Raw genomic sequence first — 20,428 nt, 5'->3', positions numbered from 1 at the left:
AAAGGTTTTTGTTTTGTTTGTTTTTTTGTCCAATTTCTTGTGCTCCTCCCTGTCCTAATCTAGGTGATGGGACCTACCAGCTGTTCCTCATCAATGGCAAGAGGATCCAGTATTTAAGCAGAGCAGGGGAGAGAGAGAGAGAGAGAGACTGGGACTGGGACTGGGACTGGGACTGGGACTGGGACTGGGACTGGGACTGGGACTGGGACTGGGACTGGGACTGGGAGAGGTTTCTTCTCCCAAGAGACTGAGGCCCCGTTTACACGATGGGAAAACGCAGATATTTCCCTGCGTTTTGGCCTGTCATTTACACGAAAACGCCGTTTTTATCCCAGAAAACGATTATTTTTAAAAACTCCGGCCAAAGTGGACATTTCTGAAAACGCCGGTCATGTGTTGCCGTGTCAACTGGGAGAAACGGGGTTTTAGGTTCTCAAACGTCACATTATGCGCCAGAAAATGCTTACGTCATGTGAGCGCCCTATGTTTAGAGTTTGTTCCATACTGTCTATGAGTTTGTTTGGCTACTATTTGATCATGGATGCTGTTAAAGTGGTACTCATTTTTACTTTTGTGAAAACGCTTTTGGCCTGTTTGCATTTGCTTCGCTGTCTGTCCACACGAACGAACCTCGCGCCATGTCTATTGTTTTGAAAGGAACAGGAAGTCGCTCGTGCTATTCGTCGTTGTCGATTTTGAGGATTCTGATTGGCTTGCATGGCTTTATCCTTCTCCTTACACTGCCGCCCCTTTGTATTTATGCGGGTTGATGTAAACGGCAACTGTTTTTGAAAACGATATTGTGTGCACGATGTTATTTTTGAAAACGGAGGGGGAGAAATATTCGTTTCTCTAAATACCCGGCTATGTGTAAATGTGGCCTGAGACTGTTGTGTTTCCAGACTTGGAGTGTTGCTCTTGTTGGTGTATGTTAAGCTTAAGTGTGTTGTTACGCTTAAATGTGTTGTTACGGCTGTAGTGGCAGCTTTGATGTGTTAAGCTTAAACCAAGGTCAACTTAAATGTCTTGTGGCTGTAGTGTGCAGCTTTGAATTGCTTGCCCATTGTTGAGTGTTGGAGCAGTAGGGAGTGGGTGCCATTTTTCTTTTCTCATTTTCTCCTGCTTTTTGTTAGTTAGGAAGTAAGGTAAGAGTTCTGTTGTTTATTTGTGTTGATTGTTGTAGGTCAATTATAGGTGTTCCTTCTACCGGGTAGTGAGATCTTTTGTTTGTTTTGGCTTTACCTGCTCCTGAAGAACAGGCTTCATTTCTTTTTCTTTTGGAGCTGTTTGTTTAGGATTCTTTTTGCACTGTATTTATCACTTATTGTAAATAAATGTATTGGAAATCTTACTTTGTGTATTGTGTGCTGGGACTCAGATAGGTTAACTTTTCTTTGTCGCTGTTCATTTTTGCTTTAAAGCTACTTTCCCTTTTGCCCCTAGAAAATGAATTGGGAACGTAACAGTGGTATTGTGTAATTATTCGAATAGAATTGAGTCTTTTCTCTCTGTTTTGCATGCGTCGTCATAATCATGATTGTTATTGTTGTTATTATTATTTTAATAAATTGTTTTGCCTCTGTCACAGTGTATTCTTAACCTGAATTAGCACTGTTCATATAGGCAACACCAATAGGTGTCATGTAACACAAAATAAACCTATGTTTTCTTCATGATACAGGGCATAATCTTAGTTTCGTTTTTATTTTGTTACCATTAGACATCACTGGGTTTTAATTTGAGGTATGAAAACCTGACGATGCCACATATTGAAACACAAATTCATATAACATATTAATTAGCCTGTCATTTTCTTCATTTTCTAAGTCAATAAAGGTTATGTTAAATGAATAAATGTAGTGTAAATGTTGTAATGAAACCAACTGTACCGTTCAAAAGTACTGTTTGTTGTTGTATTTTTCAAAACTTGAAACTTGTGTGTGTGTGTCAGGTGGATTTTTTTTAATGTTTTTGAAATAAGTCTCTTGCGCTGCTCCCCCAGCCTGCATTTATTTGATTAAAATATAGTAGCCTAGGCTATAAACTACAGTATTGTGATATATTATTACCATTTTAAATAACAGTTTCTATTTGGACATAAATAAAAAAAAAAAATAAAAAAAAAATCTTTTTTTTAATTTTTTTTTTTTCTGATTTCTAATTGTAACGATCTCATAGCTTTATTTATGCAATTGTAAATGCAGTGAAAATATATTATTGGCACTTCTGTGTATGCACTGCAAAGATGTATTTTCCTTTAATGATTTAATTTGACTGGTGTTACCGTCCCAGGACGTATGCCTTTGTGTTTTCAAGTGTCATTCATTGATTTATTGAGTGTGTGTGCGCGCTCAGCCAATGGACCCAACGGCCTGCTGGGAGTTGTAGTTCTGTTGTACGTTGTATTTATACCACAGAGAGGACCTGTCTTTCACTTCGATGGTAACTAAAAAAAAAATTCAAGCTGCGATTTTTCACCATGGATATCCTCGCGCGATCGAGTGTAGATTGTGTTAAACACGACAAGAACCAAAAATTCTGCGTTTATTCCTTAAAACAGTCGGTATTTCCCATATTGCTTCTCCTTTGCAGCTGCCATTGGCGCACGTCACGAATTTAAGCGCCTGCTATTGGCGTAGGTAATGTTTACAGCACGATGATCAAGTATGTGGTGCGAACGCAACGGAACAGTCAGATTTACCATAAATTAACATGGTGAGTAACATTTTATAAACAATATTGTCAATATTGTTTGTTTTCCCTCTATTTTGCTGACGAGAATTTCAAAATAAAGCCCTACCAGAGTCTCAATGCAACAACAGACAGTGATTGAACCGTGAATTTTGTGAACCATTACATAATCCTATATAATTATAAATTCAATTGTTATTATACTTTACAATATTACTGTTTGTTGTTGTATTTTTCAAAACTTGAAACTTGTGTGTGTGTGTCAGGTGGATTTTTTTAATGTTTTTGAAATAAGTCTCTTGCGCTGCTTCCCCAACCTGCATTTATTTGATTAAAATATAGTAGCCTAGGCTATAAACTACAGTATTGTGATATATTATTACCATTTTAAATAACAGTTTCTATTTGGACATATATTAAAAGGTTTTTGTTTTGTTTGTTTTTTTGTCCAATTTCTTGTGCTCCTCCCTGTCCTAATCTAGGTGATGGGACCTACCAGCTGTTCCTCATCAATGGCAAGAGGATCCAGTATTTAAGCAGAGCAGGGGAGAGAGAGAGAGAGAGAGACTGGGACTGGGACTGGGACTGGGACTGGGAGAGGTTTCTTCTCCCAAGAGACTGAGGCCCCGTTTACACGATGGGAAAACGCAGATATTTCCCTGCGTTTTGGCCTGTCATTTACACGAAAACGCCGTTTTTATCCCAGAAAACGATTATTTTTAAAAACTCCGGCCAAAGTGGACATTTCTGAAAACGCCGGTCATGTGTTGCCGTGTCAACTGGGAGAAACGGGGTTTTAGGTTCTCAAACGTCACATTATGCGCCAGAAAAGGCTTACGTCATGTGAGCGCCCTATGTTTAGAGTTTGTTCCATACTGTCTATGAGTTTGTTTGGCTACTATTTGATCATGGATGCTGTTAAAGTGGTACTCATTTTTACTTTTGTGAAAACGCTTTTGGCCTGTTTGCATTTGCTTCGCTGTCTGTCCACACGAACGAACCTCGCGCCATGTCTATTGTTTTGAAAGGAACAGGAAGTCGCTCGTGCTATTCGTCGTTGTCGATTTTGAGGATTCTGATTGGCTTGCATGGCTTTATCCTTCTCCTTACACTGCCGCCCCTTTGTATTTATGCGGGTTGATGTAAACGGCAACTGTTTTTGAAAACGATATTGTGTGCACGATGTTATTTTTGAAAACGGAGGGGGAGAAATATTCGTTTCTCTAAATACCCGGCTATGTGTAAATGTGGCCTGAGACTGTTGTGTTTCCAGACTTGGAGTGTTGCTCTTGTTGGTGTATGTTAAGCTTAAGTGTGTTGTTACGCTTAAATGTGTTGTTACGGCTGTAGTGGCAGCTTTGATGTGTTAAGCTTAAACCAAGGTCAACTTAAATGTCTTGTGGCTGTAGTGTGCAGCTTTGAATTGCTTGCCCTTTGTTGAGTGTTGGAGCAGTAGGGAGTGGGTGCCATTTTTCTTTTCTCATTTTCTCCTGCTTTTTGTTAGTTAGGAAGTAAGGTAAGAGTTCTGTTGTTTATTTGTGTTGATTGTTGTAGGTCAATTATAGGTGTTCCTTCTACCGGGTAGTGAGATCTTTTGTTTGTTTTGGCTTTACCTGCTCCTGAAGAACAGGCTTCATTTCTTTTTCTTTTGGAGCTGTTTGTTTAGGATTCTTTTTGCACTGTATTTATCACTTATTGTAAATAAATGTATTGGAAATCTTACTTTGTGTATTGTGTGCTGGGACTCAGATAGGTTAACTTTTCTTTGTCGCTGTTCATTTTTGCTTTAAAGCTACTTTCCCTTTTGCCCCTAGAAAATGAATTGGGAACGTAACAGTGGTATTGTGTAATTATTCGAATAGAATTGAGTCTTTTCTCTCTGTTTTGCATGCGTCGTCATAATCATGATTGTTATTGTTGTTATTATTATTTTAATAAATTGTTTTGCCTCTGTCACAGTGTATTCTTAACCTGAATTAGCACTGTTCATATAGGCAACACCAATAGGTGTCATGTAACACAAAATAAACCTATGTTTTCTTCATGATACAGGGCATAATCTTAGTTTCGTTTTTATTTTGTTACCATTAGACATCACTGGGTTTTAATTTGAGGTATGAAAACCTGACGATGCCACATATTGAAACACAAATTCATATAACATATTAATTAGCCTGTCATTTTCTTCATTTTCTAAGTCAATAAAGGTTATGTTAAATGAATAAATGTAGTGTAAATGTTGTAATGAAACCAACTGTACCGTTCAAAAGTACTGTTTGTTGTTGTATTTTTCAAAACTTGAAACTTGTGTGTGTGTGTCAGGTGGATTTTTTTAATGTTTTTGAAATAAGTCTCTTGCGCTGCTCCCCCAGCCTGCATTTATTTGATTAAAATATAGTAGCCTAGGCTATAAACTACAGTATTGTGATATATTATTACCATTTTAAATAACAGTTTCTATTTGGACATAAATTAAAAAAAATTTAAAAAAAAATCTTTTTTTAAATTTTTTTTTTTTTGATTTCTAATTGTAACGATCTCATAGCTTTATTTATGCAATTGTAAACGCAGTGAAAATATATTATTGGCACTTCTGTGTATGCACTGCAAAGATGTATTTTCCTTTAATGATTTAATTTGACTGGTGTTACCGTCCCAGGACGTATGCATTTGTGTTTTCAAGTGTCATTCATTGATTTATTGAGTGTGTGTGCGCGCGCAGCCAATGGACCCAACGGCCTGCTGGGAGTTGTAGTTCTGTTGTACGTTGTATTTATACCACAGAGAGGACCTGTCTTTCACTTCGATGGTAACTAAAAAAAAAATTCAAGCTGCGATTTTTCACGATGGATATCCTCGCGCGATCGAGTGTAGATTGTGTTAAACACGACAAGAACCAAAAATTCTGCGTTTATTCCTTAAAACAGTCGGTATTTCCCATATTGCTTCTCCTTTGCAGCTGCCATTGGCGCACGTCACGAATTTAAGCGCCTGCTATTGGCGTAGGTAATGTTTACAGCACGATGATCAAGTATGTGGTGCGAACGCAACGGAACAGTCAGATTCACCATAAATTAACATGGTGAGTAACATTTTATAAACAATATTGTCAATATTGTTTGTTTTCCCTCTATTTTGCTGACGAGAATTTCAAAATAAAGCCCTACCAGAGTCTCAATGCAACAACAGACAGTGATTGAACCGTGAATTTTGTGAACCATTACATAATCCTATATAATTATAAATTCAATTGTTATTATACTTTACAATATTACTGTTTGTTGTTGTATTTTTCAAAACTTGAAACTTGTGTGTGTGTGTCAGGTGGATTTTTTTAATGTTTTTGAAATAAGTCTCTTGCGCTGCTCCCCCAACCTGCATTTATTTGATTAAAATATAGTAGCCTAGGCTATAAACTACAGTATTGTGATATATTATTACCATTTTAAATAACAGTTTCTATTTGGACATATATTAAAAGGTTTTTGTTTTGTTTGTTTTTTTGTCCAATTTCTTGTGCTCCTCCCTGTCCTAATCTAGGTGATGGGACCTACCAGCTGTTCCTCATCAATGGCAAGAGGATCCAGTATTTAAGCAGAGCAGGGGAGAGAGAGAGAGAGAGAGACTGGGACTGGGACTGGGACTGGGACTGGGACTGGGACTGGGACTGGGACTGGGACTGGGACTGGGACTGGGACTGGGAGAGGTTTCTTCTCCCAAGAGACTGAGGCCCCGTTTACACGATGGGAAAACGCAGATATTTCCCTGCGTTTTGGCCTGTCATTTACACGAAAACGCCGTTTTTATCCCAGAAAACGATTATTTTTAAAAACTCCGGCCAAAGTGGACATTTCTGAAAACGCCGGTCATGTGTTGCCGTGTCAACTGGGAGAAACGGGGTTTTAGGTTCTCAAACGTCACATTATGCGCCAGAAAAGGCTTACGTCATGTGAGCGCCCTATGTTTAGAGTTTGTTCCATACTGTCTATGAGTTTGTTTGGCTACTATTTGATCATGGATGCTGTTAAAGTGGTACTCATTTTTACTTTTGTGAAAACGCTTTTGGCCTGTTTGCATTTGCTTCGCTGTCTGTCCACACGAACGAACCTCGCGCCATGTCTATTGTTTTGAAAGGAACAGGAAGTCGCTCGTGCTATTCGTCGTTGTCGATTTTGAGGATTCTGATTGGCTTGCATGGCTTTATCCTTCTCCTTACACTGCCGCCCCTTTGTATTTATGCGGGTTGATGTAAACGGCAACTGTTTTTGAAAACGATATTGTGTGCACGATGTTATTTTTGAAAACGGAGGGGGAGAAATATTCGTTTCTCTAAATACCCGGCTATGTGTAAATGTGGCCTGAGACTGTTGTGTTTCCAGACTTGGAGTGTTGCTCTTGTTGGTGTATGTTAAGCTTAAGTGTGTTGTTACGCTTAAATGTGTTGTTACGGCTGTAGTGGCAGCTTTGATGTGTTAAGCTTAAACCAAGGTCAACTTAAATGTCTTGTGGCTGTAGTGTGCAGCTTTGAATTGCTTGCCCTTTGTTGAGTGTTGGAGCAGTAGGGAGTGGGTGCCATTTTTCTTTTCTCATTTTCTCCTGCTTTTTGTTAGTTAGGAAGTAAGGTAAGAGTTCTGTTGTTTATTTGTGTTGATTGTTGTAGGTCAATTATAGGTGTTCCTTCTACCGGGTAGTGAGATCTTTTGTTTGTTTTGGCTTTACCTGCTCCTGAAGAACAGGCTTCATTTCTTTTTCTTTTGGAGCTGTTTGTTTAGGATTCTTTTTGCACTGTATTTATCACTTATTGTAAATAAATGTATTGGAAATCTTACTTTGTGTATTGTGTGCTGGGACTCAGATAGGTTAACTTTTCTTTGTCGCTGTTCATTTTTGCTTTAAAGCTACTTTCCCTTTTGCCCCTAGAAAATGAATTGGGAACGTAACAGTGGTATTGTGTAATTATTCGAATAGAATTGAGTCTTTTCTCTCTGTTTTGCATGCGTCGTCATAATCATGATTGTTATTGTTGTTATTATTATTTTAATAAATTGTTTTGCCTCTGTCACAGTGTATTCTTAACCTGAATTAGCACTGTTCATATAGGCAACACCAATAGGTGTCATGTAACACAAAATAAACCTATGTTTTCTTCATGATACAGGGCATAATCTTAGTTTCGTTTTTATTTTGTTACCATTAGACATCACTGGGTTTTAATTTGAGGTATGAAAACCTGACGATGCCACATATTGAAACACAAATTCATATAACATATTAATTAGCCTGTCATTTTCTTCATTTTCTAAGTCAATAAAGGTTATGTTAAATGAATAAATGTAGTGTAAATGTTGTAATGAAACCAACTGTACCGTTCAAAAGTACTGTTTGTTGTTGTATTTTTCAAAACTTGAAACTTGTGTGTGTGTGTCAGGTGGATTTTTTTAATGTTTTTGAAATAAGTCTCTTGCGCTGCTCCCCCAGCCTGCATTTATTTGATTAAAATATAGTAGCCTAGGCTATAAACTACAGTATTGTGATATATTATTACCATTTTAAATAACAGTTTCTATTTGGACATAAATTAAAAAAAATTTAAAAAAAAATCTTTTTTTAAATTTTTTTTTTTTTGATTTCTAATTGTAACGATCTCATAGCTTTATTTATGCAATTGTAAACGCAGTGAAAATATATTATTGGCACTTCTGTGTATGCACTGCAAAGATGTATTTTCCTTTAATGATTTAATTTGACTGGTGTTACCGTCCCAGGACGTATGCATTTGTGTTTTCAAGTGTCATTCATTGATTTATTGAGTGTGTGTGCGCGCGCAGCCAATGGACCCAACGGCCTGCTGGGAGTTGTAGTTCTGTTGTACGTTGTATTTATACCACAGAGAGGACCTGTCTTTCACTTCGATGGTAACTAAAAAAAAAATTCAAGCTGCGATTTTTCACGATGGATATCCTCGCGCGATCGAGTGTAGATTGTGTTAAACACGACAAGAACCAAAAATTCTGCGTTTATTCCTTAAAACAGTCGGTATTTCCCATATTGCTTCTCCTTTGCAGCTGCCATTGGCGCACGTCACGAATTTAAGCGCCTGCTATTGGCGTAGGTAATGTTTACAGCACGATGATCAAGTATGTGGTGCGAACGCAACGGAACAGTCAGATTCACCATAAATTAACATGGTGAGTAACATTTTATAAACAATATTGTCAATATTGTTTGTTTTCCCTCTATTTTGCTGACGAGAATTTCAAAATAAAGCCCTACCAGAGTCTCAATGCAACAACAGACAGTGATTGAACCGTGAATTTTGTGAACCATTACATAATCCTATATAATTATAAATTCAATTGTTATTATACTTTACAATATTACTGTTTGTTGTTGTATTTTTCAAAACTTGAAACTTGTGTGTGTGTGTCAGGTGGATTTTTTTAATGTTTTTGAAATAAGTCTCTTGCGCTGCTCCCCCAACCTGCATTTATTTGATTAAAATATAGTAGCCTAGGCTATAAACTACAGTATTGTGATATATTATTACCATTTTAAATAACAGTTTCTATTTGGACATATATTAAAAGGTTTTTGTTTTGTTTGTTTTTTTGTCCAATTTCTTGTGCTCCTCCCTGTCCTAATCTAGGTGATGGGACCTACCAGCTGTTCCTCATCAATGGCAAGAGGATCCAGTATTTAAGCAGAGCAGGGGAGAGAGAGAGAGAGAGAGACTGGGACTGGGACTGGGACTGGGACTGGGACTGGGACTGGGACTGGGACTGGGACTGGGACTGGGACTGGGAGAGGTTTCTTCTCCCAAGAGACTGAGGCCCCGTTTACACGATGGGAAAACGCAGATATTTCCCTGCGTTTTGGCCTGTCATTTACACGAAAACGCCGTTTTTATCCCAGAAAACGATTATTTTTAAAAACTCCGGCCAAAGTGGACATTTCTGAAAACGCCGGTCATGTGTTGCCGTGTCAACTGGGAGAAACGGGGTTTTAGGTTCTCAAACGTCACATTATGCGCCAGAAAAGGCTTACGTCATGTGAGCGCCCTATGTTTAGAGTTTGTTCCATACTGTCTATGAGTTTGTTTGGCTACTATTTGATCATGGATGCTGTTAAAGTGGTACTCATTTTTACTTTTGTGAAAACGCTTTTGGCCTGTTTGCATTTGCTTCGCTGTCTGTCCACACGAACGAACCTCGCGCCATGTCTATTGTTTTGAAAGGAACAGGAAGTCGCTCGTGCTATTCGTCGTTGTCGATTTTGAGGATTCTGATTGGCTTGCATGGCTTTATCCTTCTCCTTACACTGCCGCCCCTTTGTATTTATGCGGGTTGATGTAAACGGCAACTGTTTTTGAAAACGATATTGTGTGCACGATGTTATTTTTGAAAACGGAGGGGGAGAAATATTCGTTTCTCTAAATACCCGGCTATGTGTAAATGTGGCCTGAGACTGTTGTGTTTCCAGACTTGGAGTGTTGCTCTTGTTGGTGTATGTTAAGCTTAAGTGTGTTGTTACGCTTAAATGTGTTGTTACGGCTGTAGTGGCAGCTTTGATGTGTTAAGCTTAAACCAAGGTCAACTTAAATGTCTTGTGGCTGTAGTGTGCAGCTTTGAATTGCTTGCCCATTGTTGAGTGTTGGAGCAGTAGGGAGTGGGTGCCATTTTTCTTTTCTCATTTTCTCCTGTTTTTTGTTAGTTAGGAAGTAAGGTAAGAGTTCTGTTGTTTATTTGTGTTGATTGTTGTAGGTCAATTATAGGTGTTCCTTCTACCGGGTAGTGAGATCTTTTGTTTGTTTTGGCTTTACCTGCTCCTGAAGAACAGGCTTCATTTCTTTTTCTTTTGGAGCTGTTTGTTTAGGATTCTTTTTGCACTGTATTTATCACTTATTGTAAATAAATGTATTGGAAATCTTACTTTGTGTATTGTGTGCTGGGACTCAGATAGGTTAACTTTTCTTTGTCGCTGTTCATTTTTGCTTTAAAGCTACTTTCCCTTTTGCCCCTAGAAAATGAATTGGGAACGTAACAGTGGTATTGTGTAATTATTCGAATAGAATTGAGTCTTTTCTCTCTGTTTTGCATGCGTCGTCATAATCATGATTGTTATTGTTGTTATTATTATTTTAATAAATTGTTTTGCCTCTGTCACAGTGTATTCTTAACCTGAATTAGCACTGTTCATATAGGCAACACCAATAGGTGTCATGTAACACAAAATAAACCTATGTTTTCTTCATGATACAGGGCATAATCTTAGTTTCGTTTTTATTTTGTTACCATTAGACATCACTGGGTTTTAATTTGAGGTATGAAAACCTGACGATGCCACATATTGAAACACAAATTCATATAACATATTAATTAGCCTGTCATTTTCTTCATTTTCTAAGTCAATAAAGGTTATGTTAAATGAATAAATGTAGTGTAAATGTTGTAATGAAACCAACTGTACCGTTCAAAAGTACTGTTTGTTGTTGTATTTTTCAAAACTTGAAACTTGTGTGTGTGTGTCAGGTGGATTTTTTTTAATGTTTTTGAAATAAGTCTCTTGCGCTGCTCCCCCAGCCTGCATTTATTTGATTAAAATATAGTAGCCTAGGCTATAAACTACAGTATTGTGATATATTATTACCATTTTAAATAACAGTTTCTATTTGGACATAAATAAAAAAAAAAAATAAAAAAAATCTTTTTTTAAATTTTTTTTTTTTCTGATTTCTAATTGTAACGATCTCATAGCTTTATTTATGCAATTGTAAATGCAGTGAAAATATATTATTGGCACTTCTGTGTATGCACTGCAAAGATGTATTTTCCTTTAATGATTTAATTTGACTGGTGTTACCGTCCCAGGACGTATGCATTTGTGTTTTCAAGTGTCATTCATTGATTTATTGAGTGTGTGTGCGCGCGCAGCCAATGGACCCAACGGCCTGCTGGGAGTTGTAATTCTGTTGTACGTTGTATTTATACCACAGAGAGGACCTGTCTTTCACTTCGATGGTAACTAAAAAAAAAATTCAAGCTGCGATTTTTCACGATGGATATCCTCGCGCGATCGAGTGTAGATTGTGTTAAACACGACAAGAACCAAAAATTCTGCGTTTATTCCTTAAAACAGTCGGTATTTCCCATATTGCTTCTCCTTTGCAGCTGCCATTGGCGCACGTCACGAATTTAAGCGCCTGCTATTGGCGTAGGTAATGTTTACAGCACGATGATCAAGTATGTGGTGCGAACGCAACGGAACAGTCAGATTCACCATAAATTAACATGGTGAGTAACATTTTATAAACAATATTGTCAATATTGTTTGTTTTCCCTCTATTTTGCTGACGAGAATTTCAAAATAAAGCCCTACCAGAGTCTCAATGCAACAACAGACAGTGATTGAACCGTGAATTTTGTGAACCATTACATAATCCTATATAATTATAAATTCAATTGTTATTATACTTTACAATATTACTGTTTGTTGTTGTATTTTTCAAAACTTGAAACTTGTGTGTGTGTGTCAGGTGGATTTTTTTAATGTTTTTGAAATAAGTCTCTTGCGCTGCTCCCCCAACCTGCATTTATTTGATTAAAATATAGTAGCCTAGGCTATAAACTACAGTATTGTGATATATTATTACCATTTTAAATAACAGTTTCTATTTGGACATATATTAAAAGGTTTTTGTTTTGTTTGTTTTTTTGTCCAATTTCTTGTGCTCCTCCCTGTCCTAATCTAGGTGATGGGACCTACCAGCTGTTCCTCATCAATGGCAAGAGGATCCAGTATTTAAGCAGAGCAGGGGAGAGAGAGAGAGAGAGAGACTGGGACTGGGACTGGGACTGGGACTGGGACTGGGACTGGGACTGGGACTGGGACTGGGACTGGGACTGGGACTGGGACTGGGAGAGGTTTCTTCTCCCAAGAGACTGAGGCCCCGTTTACACGATGGGAAAACGCAGATATTTCCCTGCGTTTTGGCCTGTCATTTACACGAAAACGCCGTTTTTATCCCAGAAAACGATTATTTTTAAAAACTCCGGCCAAAGTGGACATTTCTGAAAACGCCGGTCATGTGTTGCCGTGTCAACTGGGAGAAACGGGGTTTTAGGTTCTCAAACGTCACATTATGCGCCAGAAAAGGCTTACGTCATGTGAGCGCCCTATGTTTAGAGTTTGTTCCATACTGTCTATGAGTTTGTTTGGCTACTATTTGATCATGGATGCTGTTAAAGTGGTACTCATTTTTACTTTTGTGAAAACGCTTTTGGCCTGTTTGCATTTGCTTCGCTGTCTGTCCACACGAACGAACCTCGCGCCATGTCTATTGTTTTGAAAGGAACAGGAAGTCGCTCGTGCTATTCGTCGTTGTCGATTTTGAGGATTCTGATTGGCTTGCATGGCTTTATCCTTCTCCTTACACTGCCGCCCCTTTGTATTTATGCGGGTTGATGTAAACGGCAACTGTTTTTGAAAACGATATTGTGTGCACGATGTTATTTTTGAAAACGGAGGGGGAGAAATATTCGTTTCTCTAAATACCCGGCTATGTGTAAATGTGGCCTGAGACTGTTGTGTTTCCAGACTTGGAGTGTTGCTCTTGTTGGTGTATGTTAAGCTTAAGTGTGTTGTTACGCTTAAATGTGTTGTTACGGCTGTAGTGGCAGCTTTGATGTGTTAAGCTTAAACCAAGGTCAACTTAAATGTCTTGTGGCTGTAGTGTGCAGCTTTGAATTGCTTGCCCATTGTTGAGTGTTGGAGCAGTAGGGAGTGGGTGCCATTTTTCTTTTCTCATTTTCTCCTGTTTTTTGTTAGTTAGGAAGTAAGGTAAGAGTTCTGTTGTTTATTTGTGTTGATTGTTGTAGGTCAATTATAGGTGTTCCTTCTACCGGGTAGTGAGATCTTTTGTTTGTTTTGGCTTTACCTGCTCCTGAAGAACAGGCTTCATTTCTTTTTCTTTTGGAGCTGTTTGTTTAGGATTCTTTTTGCACTGTATTTATCACTTATTGTAAATAAATGTATTGGAAATCTTACTTTGTGTATTGTGTGCTGGGACTCAGATAGGTTAACTTTTCTTTGTCGCTGTTCATTTTTGCTTTAAAGCTACTTTCCCTTTTGCCCCTAGAAAATGAATTGGGAACGTAACAGTGGTATTGTGTAATTATTCGAATAGAATTGAGTCTTTTCTCTCTGTTTTGCATGCGTCGTCATAATCATGATTGTTATTGTTGTTATTATTATTTTAATAAATTGTTTTGCCTCTGTCACAGTGTATTCTTAACCTGAATTAGCACTGTTCATATAGGCAACACCAATAGGTGTCATGTAACACAAAATAAACCTATGTTTTCTTCATGATACAGGGCATAATCTTAGTTTCGTTTTTATTTTGTTACCATTAGACATCACTGGGTTTTAATTTGAGGTATGAAAACCTGACGATGCCACATATTGAAACACAAATTCATATAACATATTAATTAGCCTGTCATTTTCTTCATTTTCTAAGTCAATAAAGGTTATGTTAAATGAATAAATGTAGTGTAAATGTTGTAATGAAACCAACTGTACCGTTCAAAAGTACTGTTTGTTGTTGTATTTTTCAAAACTTGAAACTTGTGTGTGTGTGTCAGGTGGATTTTTTTTAATGTTTTTGAAATAAGTCTCTTGCGCTGCTCCCCCAGCCTGCATTTATTTGATTAAAATATAGTAGCCTAGGCTATAAACTACAGTATTGTGATATATTATTACCATTTTAAATAACAGTTTCTATTTGGACATAAATAAAAAAAAAAAAAAAAAAAAATCTTTTTTTAATTTTTTTTTTTTTCTGATTTCTAATTGTAACGATCTCATAGCTTTATTTATGCAATTGTAAATGCAGTGAAAATATATTATTGGCACTTCTGTGTATGCACTGCAAAGATGTATTTTCCTTTAATGATTTAATTTGACTGGTGTTACCGTCCCAGGACGTATGCATTTGTGTTTTCAAGTGTCATTCATTGATTTATTGAGTGTGTGTGCGCGCGCAGCCAATGGACCCAACGGCCTGCTGGGAGTTGTAGTTCTGTTGTACGTTGTATTTATACCACAGAGAGGACCTGTCTTTCACTTCGATGGTAACTAAAAAAAAAATTCAAGCTGCGATTTTTCACGATGGATATCCTCGCGCGATCGAGTGTAGATTGTGTTAAACACGACAAGAACCAAAAATTCTGCGTTTATTCCTTAAAACAGTCGGTATTTCCCATATTGCTTCTCCTTTGCAGCTGCCATTGGCGCACGTCACGAATTTAAGCGCCTGCTATTGGCGTAGGTAATGTTTACAGCACGATGATCAAGTATGTGGTGCGAACGCAACGGAACAGTCAGATTCACCATAAATTAACATGGTGAGTAACATTTTATAAACAATATTGTCAATATTGTTTGTTTTCCCTCTATTTTGCTGACGAGAATTTCAAAATAAAGCCCTACCAGAGTCTCAATGCAACAACAGACAGTGATTGAACCGTGAATTTTGTGAACCATTACATAATCCTATATAATTATAAATTCAATTGTTATTATACTTTACAATATTACTGTTTGTTGTTGTATTTTTCAAAACTTGAAACTTGTGTGTGTGTGTCAGGTGGATTTTTTTAATGTTTTTGAAATAAGTCTCTTGCGCTGCTCCCCCAACCTGCATTTATTTGATTAAAATATAGTAGCCTAGGCTATAAACTACAGTATTGTGATATATTATTACCATTTTAAATAACAGTTTCTATTTGGACATATATTAAAAGGTTTTTGTTTTGTTAGTTTTTTTGTCCAATTTCTTGTGCTCCTCCCTGTCCTAATCTAGGTGATGGGACCTACCAGCTGTTCCTCATCAATGGCAAGAGGATCCAGTATTTAAGCAGAGCAGGGGAGAGAGAGAGAGAGAGAGACTGGGACTGGGACTGGGACTGGGACTGGGACTGGGACTGGGACTGGGACTGGGACTGGGACTGGGACTGGGAGAGGTTTCTTCTCCCAAGAGACTGAGGCCCCGTTTACACGATGGGAAAACGCAGATATTTCCCTGCGTTTTGGCCTGTCATTTACACGAAAACGCCGTTTTTATCCCAGAAAACGATTATTTTTAAAAACTCCGGCCAAAGTGGACATTTCTGAAAACGCCGGTCATGTGTTGCCGTGTCAACTGGGAGAAACGGGGTTTTAGGTTCTCAAACGTCACATTATGCGCCAGAAAAGGCTTACGTCATGTGAGCGCCCTATGTTTAGAGTTTGTTCCATACTGTCTATGAGTTTGTTTGGCTACTATTTGATCATGGATGCTGTTAAAGTGGTACTCATTTTTACTTTTGTGAAAACGCTTTTGGCCTGTTTGCATTTGCTTCGCTGTCTGTCCACACGAACGAACCTCGCGCCATGTCTATTGTTTTGAAAGGAACAGGAAGTCGCTCGTGCTATTCGTCGTTGTCGATTTTGAGGATTCTGATTGGCTTGCATGGCTTTATCCTTCTCCTTACACTGCCGCCCCTTTGTATTTATGCGGGTTGATGTAAACGGCAACTGTTTTTGAAAACGATATTGTGTGCACGATGTTATTTTTGAAAACGGAGGGGGAGAAATATTCGTTTCTCTAAATACCCGGCTATGTGTAAATGTGGCCTGAGACTGTTGTGTTTCCAGACTTGGAGTGTTGCTCTTGTTGGTGTATGTTAAGCTTAAGTGTGTTGTTACGCTTAAATGTGTTGTTACGGCTGTAGTGGCAGCTTTGATGTGTTAAGCTTAAACCAAGGTCAACTTAAATGTCTTGTGGCTGTAGTGTGCAGCTTTGAATTGCTTGCCCATTGTTGAGTGTTGGAGCAGTAGGGAGTGGGTGCCATTTTTCTTTTCTCATTTTCTCCTGCTTTTTGTTAGTTAGGAAGTAAGGTAAGAGTTCTGTTGTTTATTTGTGTTGATTGTTGTAGGTCAATTATAGGTGTTCCTTCTACCGGGTAGTGAGATCTTTTGTTTGTTTTGGCTTTACCTGCTCCTGAAGAACAGGCTTCATTTCTTTTTCTTTTGGAGCTGTTTGTTTAGGATTCTTTTTGCACTGTATTTATCACTTATTGTAAATAAATGTATTGGAAATCTTACTTTGTGTATTGTGTGCTGGGACTCAGATAGGTTAACTTTTCTTTGTCGCTGTTCATTTTTGCTTTAAAGCTACTTTCCCTTTTGCCCCTAGAAAATGAATTGGGAACGTAACAGTGGTATTGTGTAATTATTCGAATAGAATTGAGTCTTTTCTCTCTGTTTTGCATGCGTCGTCATAATCATGATTGTTATTGTTGTTATTATTATTTTAATAAATTGTTTTGCCTCTGTCACAGTGTATTCTTAACCTGAATTAGCACTGTTCATATAGGCAACACCAATAGGTGTCATGTAACACAAAATAAACCTATGTTTTCTTCATGATACAGGGCATAATCTTAGTTTCGTTTTTATTTTGTTACCATTAGACATCACTGGGTTTTAATTTGAGGTATGAAAACCTGACGATGCCACATATTGAAACACAAATTCATATAACATATTAATTAGCCTGTCATTTTCTTCATTTTCTAAGTCAATAAAGGTTATGTTAAATGAATAAATGTAGTGTAAATGTTGTAATGAAACCAACTGTACCGTTCAAAAGTACTGTTTGTTGTTGTATTTTTCAAAACTTGAAACTTGTGTGTGTGTGTCAGGTGGATTTTTTTTAATGTTTTTGAAATAAGTCTCTTGCGCTGCTCCCCCAGCCTGCATTTATTTGATTAAAATATAGTAGCCTAGGCTATAAACTACAGTATTGTGATATATTATTACCATTTTAAATAACAGTTTCTATTTGGACATAAATAAAAAAAATAAATAAAAAAAATCTTTTTTTAAATTTTTTTTTTTTCTGATTTCTAATTGTAACGATCTCATAGCTTTATTTATGCAATTGTAAATGCAGTGAAAATATATTATTGGCACTTCTGTGTATGCACTGCAAAGATGTATTTTCCTTTAATGATTTAATTTGACTGGTGTTACCGTCCCAGGACGTATGCATTTGTGTTTTCAAGTGTCATTCATTGATTTATTGAGTGTGTGTGCGCGCGCAGCCAATGGACCCAACGGCCTGCTGGGAGTTGTAGTTCTGTTGTACGTTGTATTTATACCACAGAGAGGACCTGTCTTTCACTTCGATGGTAACTAAAAAAAAAATTCAAGCTGCGATTTTTCACGATGGATATCCTCGCGCGATCGAGTGTAGATTGTGTTAAACACGACAAGAACCAAAAATTCTGCGTTTATTCCTTAAAACAGTCGGTATTTCCCATATTGCTTCTCCTTTGCAGCTGCCATTGGCGCACGTCACGAATTTAAGCGCCTGCTATTGGCGTAGGTAATGTTTACAGCACGATGATCAAGTATGTGGTGCGAACGCAACGGAACAGTCAGATTCACCATAAATTAACATGGTGAGTAACATTTTATAAACAATATTGTCAATATTGTTTGTTTTCCCTCTATTTTGCTGACGAGAATTTCAAAATAAAGCCCTACCAGAGTCTCAATGCAACAACAGACAGTGATTGAACCGTGAATTTTGTGAACCATTACATAATCCTATATAATTATAAATTCAATTGTTATTATACTTTACAATATTACTGTTTGTTGTTGTATTTTTCAAAACTTGAAACTTGTGTGTGTGTGTCAGGTGGATTTTTTTAATGTTTTTGAAATAAGTCTCTTGCGCTGCTCCCCCAACCTGCATTTATTTGATTAAAATATAGTAGCCTAGGCTATAAACTACAGTATTGTGATATATTATTACCATTTTAAATAACAGTTTCTATTTGGACATATATTAAAAGGTTTTTGTTTTGTTTGTTTTTTTGTCCAATTTCTTGTGCTCCTCCCTGTCCTAATCTAGGTGATGGGACCTACCAGCTGTTCCTCATCAATGGCAAGAGGATCCAGTATTTAAGCAGAGCAGGGGAGAGAGAGAGAGAGAGAGACTGGGACTGGGACTGGGACTGGGACTGGGACTGGGACTGGGACTGGGACTGGGAGAGGTTTCTTCTCCCAAGAGACTGAGGCCCCGTTTACACGATGGGAAAACGCAGATATTTCCCTGCGTTTTGGCCTGTCATTTACACGAAAACGCCGTTTTTATCCCAGAAAACGATTATTTTTAAAAACTCCGGCCAAAGTGGACATTTCTGAAAACGCCGGTCATGTGTTGCCGTGTCAACTGGGAGAAACGGGGTTTTAGGTTCTCAAACGTCACATTATGCGCCAGAAAAGGCTTACGTCATGTGAGCGCCCTATGTTTAGAGTTTGTTCCATACTGTCTATGAGTTTGTTTGGCTACTATTTGATCATGGATGCTGTTAAAGTGGTACTCATTTTTACTTTTGTGAAAACGCTTTTGGCCTGTTTGCATTTGCTTCGCTGTCTGTCCACACGAACGAACCTCGCGCCATGTCTATTGTTTTGAAAGGAACAGGAAGTCGCTCGTGCTATTCGTCGTTGTCGATTTTGAGGATTCTGATTGGCTTGCATGGCTTTATCCTTCTCCTTACACTGCCGCCCCTTTGTATTTATGCGGGTTGATGTAAACGGCAACTGTTTTTGAAAACGATATTGTGTGCACGATGTTATTTTTGAAAACGGAGGGGGAGAAATATTCGTTTCTCTAAATACCCGGCTATGTGTAAATGTGGCCTGAGACTGTTGTGTTTCCAGACTTGGAGTGTTGCTCTTGTTGGTGTATGTTAAGCTTAAGTGTGTTGTTACGCTTAAATGTGTTGTTACGGCTGTAGTGGCAGCTTTGATGTGTTAAGCTTAAACCAAGGTCAACTTAAATGTCTTGTGGCTGTAGTGTGCAGCTTTGAATTGCTTGCCCATTGTTGAGTGTTGGAGCAGTAGGGAGTGGGTGCCATTTTTCTTTTCTCATTTTCTCCTGCTTTTTGTTAGTTAGGAAGTAAGGTAAGAGTTCTGTTGTTTATTTGTGTTGATTGTTGTAGGTCAATTATAGGTGTTCCTTCTACCGGGTAGTGAGATCTTTTGTTTGTTTTGGCTTTACCTGCTCCTGAAGAACAGGCTTCATTTCTTTTTCTTTTGGAGCTGTTTGTTTAGGATTCTTTTTGCACTGTATTTATCACTTATTGTAAATAAATGTATTGGAAATCTTACTTTGTGTATTGTGTGCTGGGACTCAGATAGGTTAACTTTTCTTTGTCACTGTTCATTTTTGCTTTAAAGCTACTTTCCCTTTTGCCCCTAGAAAATGAATTGGGAACGTAACAGTGGTATTGTGTAATTATTCGAATAGAATTGAGTCTTTTCTCTCTGTTTTGCATGCGTCGTCATAATCATGATTGTTATTGTTGTTATTATTATTTTAATAAATTGTTTTGCCTCTGTCACAGTGTATTCTTAACCTGAATTAGCACTGTTCATATAGGCAACACCAATAGGTGTCATGTAACACAAAATAAACCTATGTTTTCTTCATGATACAGGGCATAATCTTAGTTTCGTTTTTATTTTGTTACCATTAGACATCACTGGGTTTTAATTTGAGGTATGAAAACCTGACGATGCCACATATTGAAACACAAATTCATATAACATATTAATTAGCCTGTCATTTTCTTCATTTTCTAAGTCAATAAAGGTTATGTTAAATGAATAAATGTAG

Source organism: Leuciscus leuciscus (assembly GCF_965113295.1).
Source record: "Leuciscus leuciscus genome assembly, chromosome: 14".
NCBI lineage: Eukaryota > Metazoa > Chordata > Actinopteri > Cypriniformes > Leuciscidae > Leuciscus > Leuciscus leuciscus.
Note: the sequence above shows the minus strand (reverse complement) of the source record.